The following is a 17,304-nucleotide window of genomic DNA, read 5'->3' as shown; positions in this document are numbered from 1 at the left end:
ATGCTTGTATTTCACATTACTGTTTGTTGATATTTTTATTTGTGTTAAGAATAAGACAAAATGAAACTGTAAACACATGTTGGAATTTCACTCAATTGTCAATGACATGACTAACTTCTTTGCTGAATCAGATCGTTGTTTTTAAATCCTGGGAGAATATTTCCTAATATTTGTCTATTCCCAGTATAACAGATACAGCCGTCATATACTTTGTTTACCCTGCTGTATCAAGCCTTGATGTTTAATGTTTGCCAATGACTGCGGTATAAATATTCTTACAATGGCTGACTTTAACTTACTGACATTGTGTCAAAGAACATAGAACTAGGAAGAGGTGTGCAGTGGCCCAATACAAATTTTTTCCATATAGAAATGAGAGAGATGGATAATATCAACAGCAAAGATAATTGTGAGAAATACTAAAATAATTGGGAAGTGACGAGGTTTGAGTATTTAATACATGCAAAATTTACTGAATTGTAAATTTATGTAATTTAATTTTTAATAATAGCTGTGTTTAACAACCAGCTTGGAAAATTCCTGAAAATCAATCAGAATTCAGAATCTGGCATGAGCCAGCTCAAGCTCACTACTATGCTCTGTGGTTCATCACAGAAACAAGTAACTTGTTTGCCTCATTTAGTGGATCTAGTTTTGAGTAACGGATGATTTAGAACCTCCCATTTCAATCAGATGTGGTTTTTTTAGGCAAATAATTCTACTGGCAGATTGTTTTTTTCTTTCTGCTCTCAAGAGTTAAAGCCAGTACTGACGAGATATAGTAGTTGAGGACCCAAATCTAATTATCTTAAGCTGCTCATGAATGCCATATCCCCAAATTTACATAATAGACTTAAATATTATAACTTTTTTTTTTTTTTTAAGATTTTATTTATTTATTCGACAGAGAGAGACAGCCAGCGAGAGAGGGAACACAAGCCGGGGGAGTGGGAGAGGAAGAAGCAGGCTCATAGTGGAGGAGCCTGATGTGGGGCTCGATCCCGGAACGCCGGGATCACGCCCTGAGCCGAAGGCAGACGCTTAACCGCTGTGCCACCCAGGCGTCCCAAATATTATAACTTCTGTTATAAGTAACAACTGAACTTTCCTTCAAAGAATAGATGTCAATCAAAGCCTGGGAATTTGGCATTTATTTTTTTATGGGTCAAAAATTGGCAAGTTGTTTGTGTGTGATATTCAAATAAACTAGTTTTATTTAAATTATGTTAACATAAGCCTGAAACTTCATATAATTTTTACAGTTTTTATTTACAAATCAACTCAGGCCTTTTTGTTAAAGCGGGTAAGTATGTTAGGGTGATTTTCTTTCTACTCAGTGGCCATAAATTTAGTGATTCAAGACTAATATAGCCTTGACTTTTCAGGTTTATTTAAATCAGAAAGGGAACCCAATTAAGGGGTTGAAAAGTGATATCAACACTTTTACAATACTATCTTATAATTTATATTCTCCCAATTTATGTTCAGAAAGAACAGCTCACTATGCTTCTATTACTGTAGAGAATTTCTGATATTTACAAAACATTCCTTTTTGGAGATGTTTTCTCAGTCATGATTGTATGCATGATTGCTTTCTTTTGTTTTATGTTAAGTCAATGGAAGGAAAGGAAACTACAGAAATAAGCTCTCCTTTAAATTTCATATTAAATGAAAGATGATTTGGTTTTAACTTGAACAACCAGTTGATATAAAAGAAAGAATACATAAATTTGGTATTAGATCAAACAATACCTAATTCTGCTCCAAGGGCTTGAAAAACACATGTGAATTAGGTGAAATGTCATTGAAATTGAGATATCTCTTATCTTAGTCGGGTCAGGAAACAAAGAAATAATTCTTTTTCCATAGCTCCAGACTGGAATCTAGCTGAATTTTGCCCATTCTGCCCTACTGACTTGTGTTTACAGGTACATTACAGATGAATGCATGAGTAACTTGCTATATGAAATGTTAAATAGGATTTAAAAATTTATCCCTATTGCTATAGACATGATACTATTAATCTTGGGCAATTCGGGACAGTGTCTACGCAATTCAAGCATAATCTTTTCTATTATCTAATAAGGCACATAATTGAGAAAAAATAGATCTATAATGCTTACCTCTCTTTTTAAACCCAACCTTTCATTTTTTGGTATTTACAAAGATTTTACTTAAAAATTATCTTCATATTAATTTTGTATATGTTTACTTACTGTCTTTATAAACATATAAAATATGATCTTTTTTAAGCATTTTTCTATATCTCTGTACTAAAACATTATGAAATGGTTATATTTCACAAGTATAATTTGTCAATATCTCATTTGAGAAATTTTAAATATAAGCTGTAAGATTCTGAAGTTCTGTTTTCAAGTACTTCTAATAATTATTAATCATAAGACAAAAGGGCAGTGAATAATTAAAATGCTGATTTTTAAAAGAGCTATACTAATTTTAAATTCTTTTCCACCAAAATAATTTTTCCAGAATATGTCTTGATTGAAAGAATATATATCCTGGATGTATTTTCACTTGTCAGACCTGTGCATGAAGTTTTTGATAATTTCTAAGGCATTTAAAAAGAAAATTTTATTTACCAACACTGGTTATTTGCCACATAATGAAACAGTGAAATTTGCTACGCTGGAGAATCATTCACACATTCAGTGTAAAGAAGGAAGATATTTTTAGGAATAAATTCTGTAAAGTTTTCTTACTGATAGCTTGATGCAAAAGAAGGTGCTCCAGACTGGAATCTAGCTGAATTTTGATGCAAAAGAAGGTGGCAGGAGAACTGTTGGCTTAGGGAAACGCTCCAAGAGTTTTGGTTGTAGAGACTGCCAAATTGCCTTTCTCCTTTTCATCTCATTAAAAAGCCAGAAGACTATAAAATGGTTACATTTTATTTAAACCTTGGTTGACAGATATTAATTAAATCTACTTAAGTCTACATCAGATTTCTAGAGCATACCTGTTCATTCAAATATATGCACATACCATATTAGTTACCAAAATTGAAACAGGTATTAATAAATCCAAACTCAAGGAATGAGGGTAATTTCCTTTTAAACTTTTATTTCAATGTGCATATGTTAATATGACCCTTTGGGGTTGCAAGGAAGAGGCCCATTCTCATTTTGTCTAAATATTTTTTAAGTCCTACAGTAACAGTGATTTGTAGTAAGGATCCATTGGCAAGAAAAGTGGACTGAACTCTTGACTGTAAACCAGTTCGATGGGAATACTATTACACAGTCTGCCTGGGACACAGAACAGGGACTTCATTCAGGATCTGGATTGGCATGTTGAGGAAATGCAGGGGGCACCATTTACACTGTTGGGCCCTGTAGGGAGCTCATCATTTATGTTGTAGCCTATGTGGACAGCTCCCCCAGTGCCTGGAGTTGTGCGAAGCATCACCCTGTACAATACACATAGATCTAATACACATGCTTATTTTGTCTGCTCGAGATTGCAGCTGTCAATCTCTGCTCTCACTCTACAATACAACTATTAAGAGCATACAGATGGGGGTGCCTGGGTGGCTCAGTTGGTTAAGCATCTGCCTTTGGCTTGGGTCATGATTCCAGGGTCCTGGGATTCAGCCCCGCGTAGGGCTCCCTGGTCAGTGGGGAGCCTGCTTCTCCCTCTCCCTCTGCCGGCCACTCTCCCTGGTGCGCACTCGCTCTCTCTGTCAAGTAAATACATAAATCTTTTTTTTTTTTTTTTTTTATAAAAAGCATACATATGGAGTTTGATGGTTAATTTTTATATGTCGACTTGACTGGGCTAAAAGATGCCTAGATAGCTGGTAAAACATCATTTCTGGATGTGTCTGAAAGGGTTTCTAGAAGATACTAGCATTTGAACCTGTAGATTGAATAAAGATCCACTCTCACTAATGTGATAGGCGTTATCCAATTAATTGAGGGCCTGAATAGAACAACAAGTTACAGGAAAAAGGAATTCTCTCTCTCTTCTTGAGCTGCAATGTCCATCTTATGCTCTCAGACATTAGAGCTCCTGGTTCTTGGGCCTTCAGACTCTGGGACTTTCACCAATAGTCTTCCCCGTTGTCTTGTCTTCAGTCATGTAACTGGGACCAACTCCATAAGCTCCTGTAGTTTTCAGGCCTTTGGACTCAGGATGAATTATACTACCGGCTTTCCCGATTCTCCAGCTTGCAGACAGCAGATTGTGGAACTTCGTAGCCTCCATAACCGCACGAGCCAGTTCCTAAATAAATCTTCCCTTATATATATCTCTACATATCCTATTGGCTCTGTTTCTCTGGTAAACACTGACTAATAACTGATTGGCTTGACATTTTTACATGTTTAGTTATATTTTTGTAATTGCTACACATTTATATAGTGATAACTAGGTGCCAGGCAATATTTTAATCACATTTACAAATATTAACTCGGTTCTCACAACAACAGAGCCAGTATTCAAACTGAGGCAGTCTGTCTCAGAGCCCATACCCTCAACCCCTTCTCAGCTCTAAGATATCAAGTAGGTACCAAAATTGCTGTAAAATGCAGATAAAAATGGTATCTTCCTCACTGTTTTTTAAGAATGGATGAATTACTCAAGTCATGATTCAGGGTCCTGGGATGGAGCCCCACATTAGGCTTCCTGCTCAGCGGGGAGTCTACTGCTCCCTCTCCATATGCCCCTCTGCCTGCTTGTGCTCTCTCTCTCTCTTCAAATAAATAAATAAAATCTTGAAAAAAAAAAAAACATGAATGAGTTACTGCTTGTTAAGCGTAGAGCAGTGCCTGGCACTTACTGAGTCATAGTGTCAACTTCCCTACCACCTACACTTTCCCACTGTTCCTCCAGCCCCTGCATCATAATGGTGACTGGATGACTCTCTTGTCATTGCCAATAATCTTCTCTATTTTTTCTTTTTATTTTTTTAATTTCTTTTTATTTTCTTTTTATTTAGTTATTACTGTTTGTGTTACTTATTTTGAATCCAAAAGGTGGTTGAATGTGAGAAAATATTAGTTACATATTGATCTCACATAGGTTATTTCTTTTTTTTTTTTTTTTAAGATTTTATTTATTTATTCGACAGAGATAAAGACAGCCAGCGAGAGAGGGAACACAAGCAGGGGGAGTGGGAGAGGAAGAAGCAGGCTCATAGCGGAGGAGCCTGATGTGGGGCTCGATCCCATAACACCGGGATCACGCCCTGAGCCGAAGGCAGACGCTTAACCGCTGTGCCACCCAGGCGCCCCCACACATAGGTTATTTCTTGATTGAACTGAGAAAATGTGTAATTCTACAAAAGGTAGAGATTATAAGCTTAGGACGTGCATATAAACAGTGAAAGAAATTCTGACGCTGAAGAATATGCAAGGCATCTATTTATTTTTTACTACATTTATATGCCCCTGTTTGATTTTTCCTTCCTCCGTATTGGATGGATTTAAAAATTATATAATAAACTTTTAAGCTTTTCTGGATATTATTTGTTTATAACACATATGTAGTAAAAATAATTCAAGTATTTAACAATAAGTAAATATCTGGTAAAAAAAAGTTTAACTTAGCTCTTATATCACAAGGATTATGATCATTTGGCCACATTTTTATGAAACCCTATAGAAGTTAAGCAAAATTTCATTTAATAAATTACCAAAATTTTTCCAGCTTCCTCTCAATTCTTCCTTCTTCCATAGTAACCAGTAGATTCATAAGAAAGGGAGAGGGTAAAGTAGTAAAAAAATCTTAGGAATTTATTGTTTCAAACTTTACCTTGTATCTCAATAGGTTTTCGATACTTTCTTTTCCAACGACCTTGTTCATTCTTTCATTTTCTAAACGCAACATGATACGGTATTCTATGTCATACCTCTGTAATACAAAACTCATAGGGAAAAGCATTTTTTGCTTCTTCCAGTAACTTGGTGGGCTTGTTTTTACAATATGTTGGATACAGCTTGGACATCAGGCAGCAGTTCTGGAAAGTTTAAAAGAGTTAGTGTCCTAGGCACAACCCAGATCAATTCAAATCAGGATTTCTCAAGGTAGGACCTAAACATCAATAGTTCAAAAACTCTGGACACCTGGGTGGCTCAGTGGGTTGAGCATCTGCCTTCGGCTCAGGTCATGATCCCGAGGTCCTGGAATCTTTAAAAAAAAAAAAAAAAAAAAAAGTTTAAAAACTCCCTGGTGATTCCAAAGTGCAGCAAGTTAGAGACCCACTCAGCTATGGAAACCTGCTGGTCTGAGTAGTCCTTGAAGGTACCACTTTGCTTCTTGGTTTATCTATGATTCCAGAGCTGACCAGCTCTGCTTCTGACTCAGGCAGACTGTGTTTAGATATGTTAATAAGACTTCCTGTCTTGGAAGGCATTCAGAATTCTTAAGGTGACTTTGTATATCTCAGTCCTGATTTATTATGACATGATTTATAGACTTATCCTAAGAAGGAAACCTTGTTTTCTTTGGGGATAGTTTTTAGGTGGGAAGAAAGGGTGCAATTATGTACCAGTTGTAGAAAAATGTAGAAAGATAATAGTAACAGAAATACAACACCACAGACATTATTTTCAGGTAGCTAATATTCAAACAATACCTAGAACATATTAAGCTCTCTTTAAATTTTAATTACTATACCTCCCTGCAGTAGAATTGGCTAAATAGATTTTAGGAAGAAAGAAATTGCCCAGTATTTGTCTCAATAGAACTCTTTATGGTGCTATAAAAATACTGACACTTGCAATTTTACAGAGAAATATTAGAGTTTTCTAGAACTTACAAAATTTTGCTGCTTTGTGCAAACAGGGCAGAAAATTGGGTCAGATTATTTGTGATCTGTCCATTTTAAAAGACATAGACCATGGAAACTGCTCCGCTACTTGGGCGGGTGGCTGTGCAGACATTATTTCCTATCACAGAAGAGAAACTATGATACATTTTCTCACTAATGAGGACCTGCATGCCTTTTCTTTGTTCTTGTAACTTCTAGGATTTAATTTTCTCTGATGCTTTTAGATAACGTAGTCTAATAGAAATTTTTATTAATATATTGGGGAATTAGGCAGAAAAGAGTATAATATTGAATTGTCTGAAAATTCTTTGAAGTTTATGGAAAAATCCCCCCCACAGTTTATACAGTTCAATAGCTATTTAAACTTCCATTCAATTTCCAAACCTTTTTACACAGGGGGCCTTTTAATTTTTCTTTTTACGAGACTTTACAGCTTATCTTCAAACAAAGTTGGCTTTGAGGCAATTTGTGCTGCTGCTTCAGAAGTATCCTTACATGTTGACTTTGATGTTTAATTATTAGAAAGCAATCATTATACAATTAAATTGTGTTGATGTTTTCTTGAATTGCTTATCTGCTACTTTCATTGCAGTTTATTTTAGCTCAATTATTATATATCAATATTTAGTTATAATATGTGCTTTCTGTGACTGTCACTGTTCTGGGAGGTATATTTTATCATTTAATTGGAAAAAGTTCAGGGTGCCCTTTTAATGACTTAAAATTCTTAATCTGAATTATTCAGATATGGGAGGAATGTGGCAGTTGTGCTATTTAGAATAATTTTAATGCTGCAAACTCTCAGACTGATTTTCAGTGGGGACACTGAGGTATGTGAAGTGCTCAAACGGAAAACAAATCATGGTAGGGTTCCTAACCACTCCGTCGGAAGCTTAGAAATGGCTTCTTAAGAGATACAGCTGAGTGAATGAAGCCATTGACCTGAAAACTGTCAGCTCTAATCCTAGCTTTAGCTCTGATTTCCACTGTGACTTGGGTAAACCGTAGAGCCTCTCTGCACATACATTTTCTTATCTATAAAAGGAAGATGCTAATAAACCCTTCTCACCATGGCTTACGGAAGTCTTTTGAATGAAATATGAGTGTTCCAAATGAGTTATTTGCTCATTCACTTCAACGCAGCACTGAGATTTACAAGTACCTTCCCCCCCCCCCAAGTTTAAGTTCTACCTGGATTTGATGCATTTAGATTAAATTTTTATTGATGAAAAATTGCAGCATTTCCATTGCTGGCTACTTTCAGTAATGTTTAGTAAGCATTAATTATGTGTAAGTGTTTTTCAAATTCCGTGTCTTGGTTTATGGTCCAATGATGAAGGACAGAAAGTCTGACAGAAAGGCAATTCAAAGCAGTGTCTTGGGTTTATGACAGGGTTAGAAATAAGGAACCATAGGAAGGAGATTTTGTATGGCGAGGGCAATGAAGGCAGGCTTCTAAATGGAAGGCACATTTGATGTGTGACTTGAAGGATAGGTAGGATTTTAAATTATGAAGGTGATGAGTCAGAACTTTTTCTTGAGAGGGAAACACAGGAGCAAAATATAGTTGGCAGAAATGTACAAGCCCTGCGCACAACAAAACAGCTCATTTTGACTTGAATTGCATAGAACGTGCATATGAAAAAGTCCTGAAGTTTGATGTTACTATGTAGGTTTGGGGTCAGATCCTGGAGAGCCTTGAAGGCCAAATGACAGAGTTTCCATGTTACTCTGCTGGAGAGTCCTTAGGTGTTCTGAGTGATGTCATTGAAAGGGGAGAGGCAGAGTGAGCTGGCTGGTGTAATGGTCCAGAAGTGGGCTGTTACACTGAGTGTGGTTTTCCTTACCAGCACTGCTCAGTAAGATAATGGAATGACTAGCCCTGAAAATAGCTGCCAGCCTGAAGTAGCTGACATCACTTGGGATTATTTTCTCATTAAATTTGTGTCTAATAGGTCAATTCCAGCTTTCAAACTACATTTTTTTCCTTTTGGGAAAACTTAGTTTTTTTGAAAGAAAAGAGAACTTTTTGTTGTTTCCAATGTCTTTCTTGCTCCGACCCCCGGGTTTGTTGTCGTTGTTGTTGTTCAAGTAAGAGCTTCTTGTTCTTTCAGCCAAGGAAGATTTTCTTTTCTTATTTTTTCCCTAATCAGGCAATGAATTTATAATCCTGTGTTTATGATATCATGTCTGTTTCCATGGGAATGGATGTAATAGAGTGTATTTAGCACTATGGACTGGATCCAGCTAAAAATATTTGTTAAAGCCTGAAATGTGAGGCTGTATACAGCCATGGGTTGGCTCTGGTTTGGTGTTGATGTCTTCATTGAAAATGTCAGCTTTCTGTGAAGCTCAGAAAGCAATTAAAATGGCACAGAAGGGGACAACTCTGAAGAGGTAGCTTCTTGGCCACCTCAATTAGGTTGTTTGGTTTGTTCCCAAAGATGTTTGGAAGGGTTTGTGTGTAACTAACTATATTCAGGTAAAAAGATCCTTCAAGATCCTCGCTTCAGAAGTATGATTTTAATTGCAGTAGAAAAAGAAGTGGAAATACTGGCAGGGAGAAGCAGAACTCTTCTGTTAAGAACTATTGTCTTTAAATTCTTGGTTAGGATGCCTGGGTGGCTCAGTCGGCAAAGAGTCTGCCTTCGGCTCAGGTCATGATTTCAGAATCCTGGGATCAAGCACTGTCTCTCTCAAATAAATAAATGAAATCTTCAAATTCATTCATTCATTCATTCATTCATTCATTCATTCATTCATTCATGCTTGGTTAAGCACATGTAGAGTTTACAGAGACAGGTGTGCCCTGTAGCCTATGAATAATATTCACTAACATGAAAGTGCTAGTTTAGGGGCCAAACAAGACTTCCAAAAAACTAGTATTTTTGGTGATAAGGGATGTTTACATGATATACCAAATCTTAGATGAGAATAGAGTGTCAATACTTTGTACATTTAGTTCAAATGATTATCCTTAAAAATACCCTTGGGGTTTTTTAATTTTTTATTTTTTTCAACTTCATTGAGATATAATTGACATAGAGTGTAAGTTTAAGGTGTACAGTGTGATAACTTGATACTCATATATTGAGAAACAATTACCACAATACGGTTAGTTCACACCTCCCTCACCTCATGTAATAATAATCTCTTTTTTCTAGTGAGAACGTGAAAAATCTCTCGTAGCAACTTTCAATTATGTAATACAGTATTATTAACTATAATCACTATGCTGTCCATCAGATCCCTAGAATACAGTCATCTTAAAACTAAAAGTTTGTACCCTTTGACCACCATCTCATTTCCCCTAACCCCCAGTCCCTGGCAACCATTCTTCTACCTTCTGAGTTTGGCTTTTTTAGATTTCACATTTAAGTGATATTGTACAGCATTTGTCATTCTCTGACTTATTTCAGTTAGCATAATGCCTTCAAGTTACATTCCAGTTGTTGTAAATGACAGGATTTCTTTCTTTCTCTTGGCTGAATAACATTTCATTGTGTATGTGTGTAGGTGTGTGTATAACATACATATATACATACATATATGCATATATATTTGCACACACATCTTTATGCATTCATCTATAGAGGGACACTTAGGTTGTTTCTATGTCTTGGCTATTGTGAATAATGCTACAATGAACATGGGAGTCCAGAAATCTTTTCAAGAACTGATTTCAAATATTTTGGATAAATACCCAGAAGTGGGATTGCTGGGTCATAAGGTAGTTCTAGTCCTAAATTTTTTGAGGAATCTGCATACTGTTTTCCATAGTGGCTAGACCAACTTACACTGCTACCAACAATGTACAAGGGTTCCCGATGCGTGTTATCTTTTGTCTGTTTGATATAGCCATTGTCATAGATGTGAGGTCATATCTCCTTGTGGTTTGGGTTTGCATCTCCCTCATGATTAGTAATGTTGAGCATCTTCCATGTACCTGTTTAGCCATTTTTACATCTGCTTTGGGAAAATGTCAATTCAGTTCTTCTCATTTTTTAATCAGATTGTTTTTGTTTTTTTGCTATCAAGTTGTATGAGTTCTGTATATATTTTGGATATTAACTTCTTATCAGGTATATGGTTTGCAAATATTTTCCCCATTCCATAGGTCATGTTTTTATTCTGTTGACGGTTCCTTTTGCTGTGCAGGAACTTTTTAGTTTGATATAGTCCCTTTATTCCCTTTTGTTTTTGTTGCTTATGGTCTTGGTGTCGTATCCAAAAAATTGCTGCCAAGACCAATATCAAAATGTTGTTACCTGTATTTTCCTCTAGGAGTATTACAGTTTCAGGTTTTATGTTAAGTCTTTCATCCACTTTGAGTTCATTTTTGTATATAGCATAAGATAGGGGTCCAATTTCATGTTTCTACATGTGATTATTCTGTTTTCCCAGCATTAGTATTGAAGAGACTATCCTTTCCCCACAGAGTATTCTTGACTCCCTTGTCAAACATGATGTGACTGTATATGGGAGGATTTATCTCTGGGTTGTCAATTCTGTTCCATTGGTCCCTGTGTCTATTCTTATGCCTGTACCATACTGTTCTCATTACTATTGCTCTATAATATAGTCTGAAATTAGGAAGTGTGATGCCTCCTGCTTTGTTCTTCCTTGTCAGGATTGCTTTAGCTATATGAGGTTTTTGTGGTTTAATACACATTTTAGGATTGTTTTTCTATTTCTGTGGAAAACAACGTTGAAATTTTAAAAGAGATTGCATTGAATCTATAGATGGCTTTGGGTTGTATGGACATTTCAACAATATTTTTCTAATACATGAACTCTGGATATCTTTCCATTTATTTGTGTCTACTTCAATTTTTTTTCATCAAAGTGTTACAGTTTTTGGTGTATAGATCTTCCCCTCCTTAATTTTTTTAAAGATTTTATTTATTTATTTGAGAAAGAGAGAGAGCACTGAGCTGGGGGGAGGGCAGAGAGAGAGGGACAAGCAGACTCCCCCTTTGCAGGGAGCCTGACATGGGGCTTGACCCCAAGACCCTAGATCATGACCTGAGCTGAAGTCAGATGCTTAACTGACTGAATCACCCTGGCTCTCCTCCCCTCCTTGATTAAATTTACTCCTAAGTATTTTGTTGTTTTTGATGTTATCATAAATGAATCATTTCCTTTGACCCATTGGTTGTTCAGGAGTGTTGTTTGATTTCCACATATTTGTAAATTTTCCACTTTTCCTTTTATTATTGATCTCCAGTTCCATACCATTGTGGTCAGAAAAGATACTTGGTATGATTTCAGTCTTCTTAAATTTGCTAAAATTTGTTTTGTGACCTGTCATATGAGCTATCTTGTAGAACGTTCCACGTGTGCTTGGAAGAATGCGTATTTTGCTGCTCTTGGATTGAATGTTCTGTATGTGTCTGCTAGATCCATTTTGTGGAAGTATAGTTCAACTCCAATATTTCTTTAGGTGATTTTCTGTCTGGATAATCTAGCCATTGTTGAAGGTAGGGTATTGGAATCCCCTACTATTATTGTATTGTTGTGTACTTCTTTCAGATCTGTTAGTATTTGTTTAATATATTTAGGTGCTCTGATGTTTGGTGCATATATATTTTCATTGTTATATACTCTTGATGAATGACCCCTTTATCGTTATATAATAACCTTCTTTGTCTCTTGATACAGTGTTTGGCTTAAAGTCCATTTTTGTCTTATGTAAGTAGAGCTACTTCTTCTCTTTTTGGGTTTCCACTTGAATGAAATAACTTTTCCATCCATTCGCTTTGAGCCTATGTATATTTAAAGCTGAAATGAGTCTCATGTAAGCAGCATATTGTGGGTATTCACAGTGCTTGGATAGATAAAACCTGACTTGTATAAGCCTCCCTGGATGAGACTAATTGAAAACCAAAGGAGGAGTGCCCAGAACGCTGGGCCTTCTTTGAAGTTTCTTGGCTTAAAGTGGCCAGATTCTTACTGTGGCTCACAGTTCTCATCCAGGGAGTAAATGTTTAAAATACAGACACCCATAGTGGTCACATATTTCATGAATTCCTTGCCTGTGGTGTATTGATTAAACTCACAATAAAAGTAAAGACAGAGCTTGGCTCGAGGCCTTTCACCACTAAACTGTCTGGCCCCTAGGCTTCTCCTTTCCCCTACTAAGGTGTCTGGAGTAATCTTTTCATTTGCCGTCTCAGGGTTTGGTGGCCAAACCTGACAGCATATAGTGTTTTGTTTGTTTGTTTGTTTGTTTTTCCCCATCCAGCCATTGTATGCCTTTTGATTAGAGAATTTAGTCCACTTACATTTTGAGTAATTTTTGTTAGTAAGGACTTCCTAATGTCATCTCATTGACTATTTTATGGCTATTTTGTAGTTCTCTTATTTCTTCCATTTGTTCCTTTCATCTCTTTCTTCCTTCCTTTATGAATTGATGATTTGGGGTGGTGGTGCGCTTTATTCCCTTCTTCTGTCTTTTGTGTATCTGTTGTAGGTGTTTGCTTTGTGATTACCCTGAGGCTTACATAAAACATGTCATAGGTATGGCAGTGTATTTTACATTGATAACAATTCAACTTTTTTTTTTTTTAAGATTATTTATTTATTTATTTTTGAGAGAGAGAGAGAGAGATAGTGATAGCCTGGGTGGGGGTGGGGGGCAGAGTGAGAAACAGCTCTCCCCTGAGCAGGGAGCCCAATGCAGGACTCAATCCCAGCACCCTGGTATCATGACTTGAGTCGAAGGCAGATGCTTAATTGACTGAGCCATTCAGGCAACTAATAGCAATTTAACTTTGATCACATACAAAAAGTTTACCCTTTTACTCCCCTGCCCTCGTTTTTATGTATTTGATGTCAGAATTTTCTTATTTTTATATTATGTATTCATTAACAAATTATATCTATGGTTATTTTTAATAAAGGACTTTTGTTCTTATAAAGGATTTTGCTCCTTTAGCCTTTATACTAGAGTTATGTGTTTAATAAACCATCATATTACGGTATTAGGGAATTCTGAATTTGACTATGTACTTACTTTTAGCAGTTATATATTTTCGTTTTTAACATTACTTATTAGCATCTTTTAATTTTAGCTTGAAGAACTCCTTTCAATATTTCTTATAAAGAAAGTCTAGTAGTGATGACTTTCATCAGCTTTTATTCATCTGGAAGTCTTTATCTCTCCATTTCTAAAGGACAGCCATGCTGGATAGATTATTCTTGATTGATCATTTTTTTCTTTAGCTCTTTAAATATATCATTCCATTCTCTCCAGACCTGAAAGATTTCTGCTAAGAAATTTGTTGACAGACTTGTTAGTTATAAGCTTCTTTTCTCTTGCTGCTTTAAGATACTTTGAAAAAAAAAATTTGCTATTTAACAATTTTATTATAATGTGTCTTGGAGAAAATCTCTTTGAGTTTGTTCGGTGAACTATGAACTTGATGAATGTGGATATCCAAATATCTCCCCAATTTGGGAAGTTCTCAGCCATGATTTCCTTAAATAAATTTTCTGCCCCCTTCTCCTCTTCTACAGGACTGCAATAATTAGATTGTCTCTTTTAATGGAATCACATAGATCACATAGATTTTCTTCATTCTTTTGTTGTTGTTCTCCTCAAACTAGGTAATTTGAAGGCCCTGTCCTCTAAATCATAGATTCTTTCTTCTGCTTGATCCCTACTGCTGTTGATGCTTTATTTCATTTTTAAATTTCATTCACTGTATTCTTTGGCACCAGAGTTTGGTTCTTTTTTGTGATTTCTATATCCTTGTTAAACTTTTCATTTTTCTCATGTATTATTTTTCTGATTGTATTGAATTGCCTTTCTGTGTTTTCTCACAGTCCATTGAGCTTTAGATTTTTAAAGTTCTAGCATTTTGAATTCTTTCTCAGGTCAGCTGCAGATCTTCATGGTTTTGATATTGGTTCCTGGAAGATTATTATGAATGTTTGGTGGTGTCATGTTTCCTTGATTTCTTATATTCCTCAAAGTCTTGAATTTTTGTCTTCTACATTTGAAGTAGCAGTCATCTCTTCTACTCTTTACTAACTGACTTTATGAGAGAAATAATTTCCATCAGTTCTGCTAGATTTTTGGCAGCTTTCTTAGACCTTCTATTTATGTGCCTGCCCCATGCTTCTTGCTCCCTCTTGTGGCAAAATTCTTAAATTTATATGCCTTTGTTAATCCTGCTGTGTACCAGGTTGGGTGCGAACAGCCTCTCTTTTGATTTCCCAAGAGCAGAGGTAATATCAAGCTTGAGATTTCTCCCTGGCCCACAGATTCTGGCTGACGTTCTCCATGTGCTTATTAGCTCTCTGTCAGTGCTTGCTATTACTGCTGTTGAAAGCATGAACCAGGGAAATGGTGTGGGGGAGTGAGGTATGCAGATTACTAGGGCTATCTATTGACCAGCTGGGGAAATTTGTGTGTGAGGGATCCCCAGCTGTTGTAACTGCTTCTTGATAGAGTCCTTGATGTGAGTTAGCAGGATCCATGCCCCTTTAATGGACTCCAAGAATCCTATTGACTGCTCTGCCAGCCTCTTTCTGTCCCCCAGTGATGCAGTTCATGACTCAGTGCTCTGCATGAGGCAAGAGAGAAATGGGCCTTCTTGGCACTGTCTTGCACAGCTGGGGAATCCAGGTACTCACCCACACACTTTTGTTTTTCTGTACAGGGAAATCATGGGCTAAGGTCTTTTTTGGCACTCAACTGTGCAACCTTGAGTGAGGGGTGATGCAGGTAAAGTCAAGCTGTTACTCTTACCATCTTTGATGCATCCAAACTTATAATTTTTGTAGTTGTTTCAACAGTGTTCTGGAGCTTTTCTGCTGGAAAGCAATACTTACACAAAAGCTCTTTCATCCATGGGTGATTACCAGAGAGAATGTTGCCCAAGGACTCCTGGACTTCAGCTGAGAGGGGTTAGAAACAGTTCATAGGCACTGCATGGTCCACAGTTAGGACCAAAGTGTGTATGCCTGTTACCCTGCAGAGGTGGGCAAGATTCTCTCTGGGTCTCTTGATACATGGTACTGGGTTCCACAGCTCCTACCAAGATACTTTTAATTGTGGATGGATGTCAAATTATTGCTGTTGTAGGGAGGTATATGATGAAGGATGTTTTATTCAGCCGTGAGCTGATGTCACTTGAGGGAAATCTTTAATTCTCATTTTAAAAAAAGATATGAAAGATTACTTTAGGACAGTTGAAACTTTACCAGAAAATGAACATTATTGCATTTGCTAGCAGTTAATCACAGTGACACATGTGAGTCACTGCTCCACACAGATTATCCTTGTTTCCATGTACCAATCCCTGAATTGACTTTGGAAAATAACCTCCTCCTCTGGTCAATCATGTGATTTCTGTGGAATTGTGTCCATCCCCAAGACTTGCTGAGGGCTCTCAATGCTTAATGCAAACATATAACCTAGTGATTGCCTCAGGGAACGGTAAGCATGGTAGATTATATTATTTTGGCAAATATTCAGACACTCATACCCACATGCCAGGATTCTTCCCATCCCAATGATGTTCATATTGGCCGTGTTTTAGCCAATGCCAATAGAATGCGAGGAGTGGTGATCCATGCTGCATCCAAGCAGTCACTTTAAATGTGATCTTTTTGTCAGTCAGACTACAGGTGTATTAGTTAGGATTCAAAGGCAATTGGGGGCAAAACTTTTATAGAGTAAGGGATTTATTTTAAGAATTTGAAATTATAAAAAGTAGAAAGAGATAAAAAATTGAAGGACTAGACAAAGATTTTTGAGAATCAGAGAAGTTAATGACTATGAGAAGTCAAGCACATCTAACCATGGGAGGGGAAGATTGTGGGGAGGTGTTTTGCCATGTGCATCCACAACCAAACATTTACTGGTCACCACCATTGGTCAACAAGATAGCACTTAGGAACGATATTAAATTTAGAGCAAAAAAGAGCAAGAATAAACTAGAGTGCACCCAACACTTCCTCATTTGCCATAATGGTATATTATTTTGATATTCTTCAGAGAGTAATGGCCACTGTTTCACTTCTGTCTTACAGATATCAAGCAAAATCTTCTTCTGGCCAACTCTCACGTGGAACTCTAAAAGTAAGGAGATTTTGTAAACCATTCTTTTTTTTTTTTTTTTTTTAAGATTTTATTTATTTATTCGACAGAGATAGAGACAGCCAGCGAGAGAGGGAACACAAGCAGGGGGAGTGGGAGAGGAAGAAGCAGGCTCACAGCGAGGAGCCTGATGTGGGGCTCGATCCCAGAACGCCGGGATCACGCCCTGAGCCGAAGGCAGATGCTTAACCGCTGTGCCACCCAGGCGCCCCTTGTAAACCATTCTTAACAAAGATGGAGAGTACAAGTGGCAGAAAAGAATATGTGCCATATTGGGACTACTACAATTTTGATCAAATGAAGAATCCATGAAATGGAACCAGAGCTGAGATAGGGCTTCAGCTAATTACCAACTCTTACACAACATGAACAAGAAATAAGTATTTAATGTAGTAAGTTACTGAGATAT

General features: G+C 36.7%; 1 protein-coding gene across 1 annotated transcript in view; it reads left to right on the top strand.

Moving 5' to 3' along the window:
• Nucleotides 1-17,304, top strand: part of TMTC2 (transmembrane O-mannosyltransferase targeting cadherins 2) — a 769,045-nt gene that overhangs the window by 563,140 nt on the left and 188,601 nt on the right. The window contains exon 16 of the transcript XR_003316605.4: nt 16,829-16,877. The gene's annotated coding sequence lies outside the window, so the exon portion shown is untranslated. The remainder of the gene's footprint in view (nt 1-16,828; nt 16,878-17,304) is intronic.

The sequence above is a fragment of the Ursus arctos genome, unplaced genomic scaffold (assembly GCF_023065955.2).
Source record: "Ursus arctos isolate Adak ecotype North America unplaced genomic scaffold, UrsArc2.0 scaffold_21, whole genome shotgun sequence".
In the NCBI taxonomy this organism is placed as follows: domain Eukaryota; kingdom Metazoa; phylum Chordata; class Mammalia; order Carnivora; family Ursidae; genus Ursus; species Ursus arctos.
The sequence above is the reverse complement of the archived record's forward strand: the minus strand, read 5'-3'. Positions and strand labels throughout refer to the sequence as shown.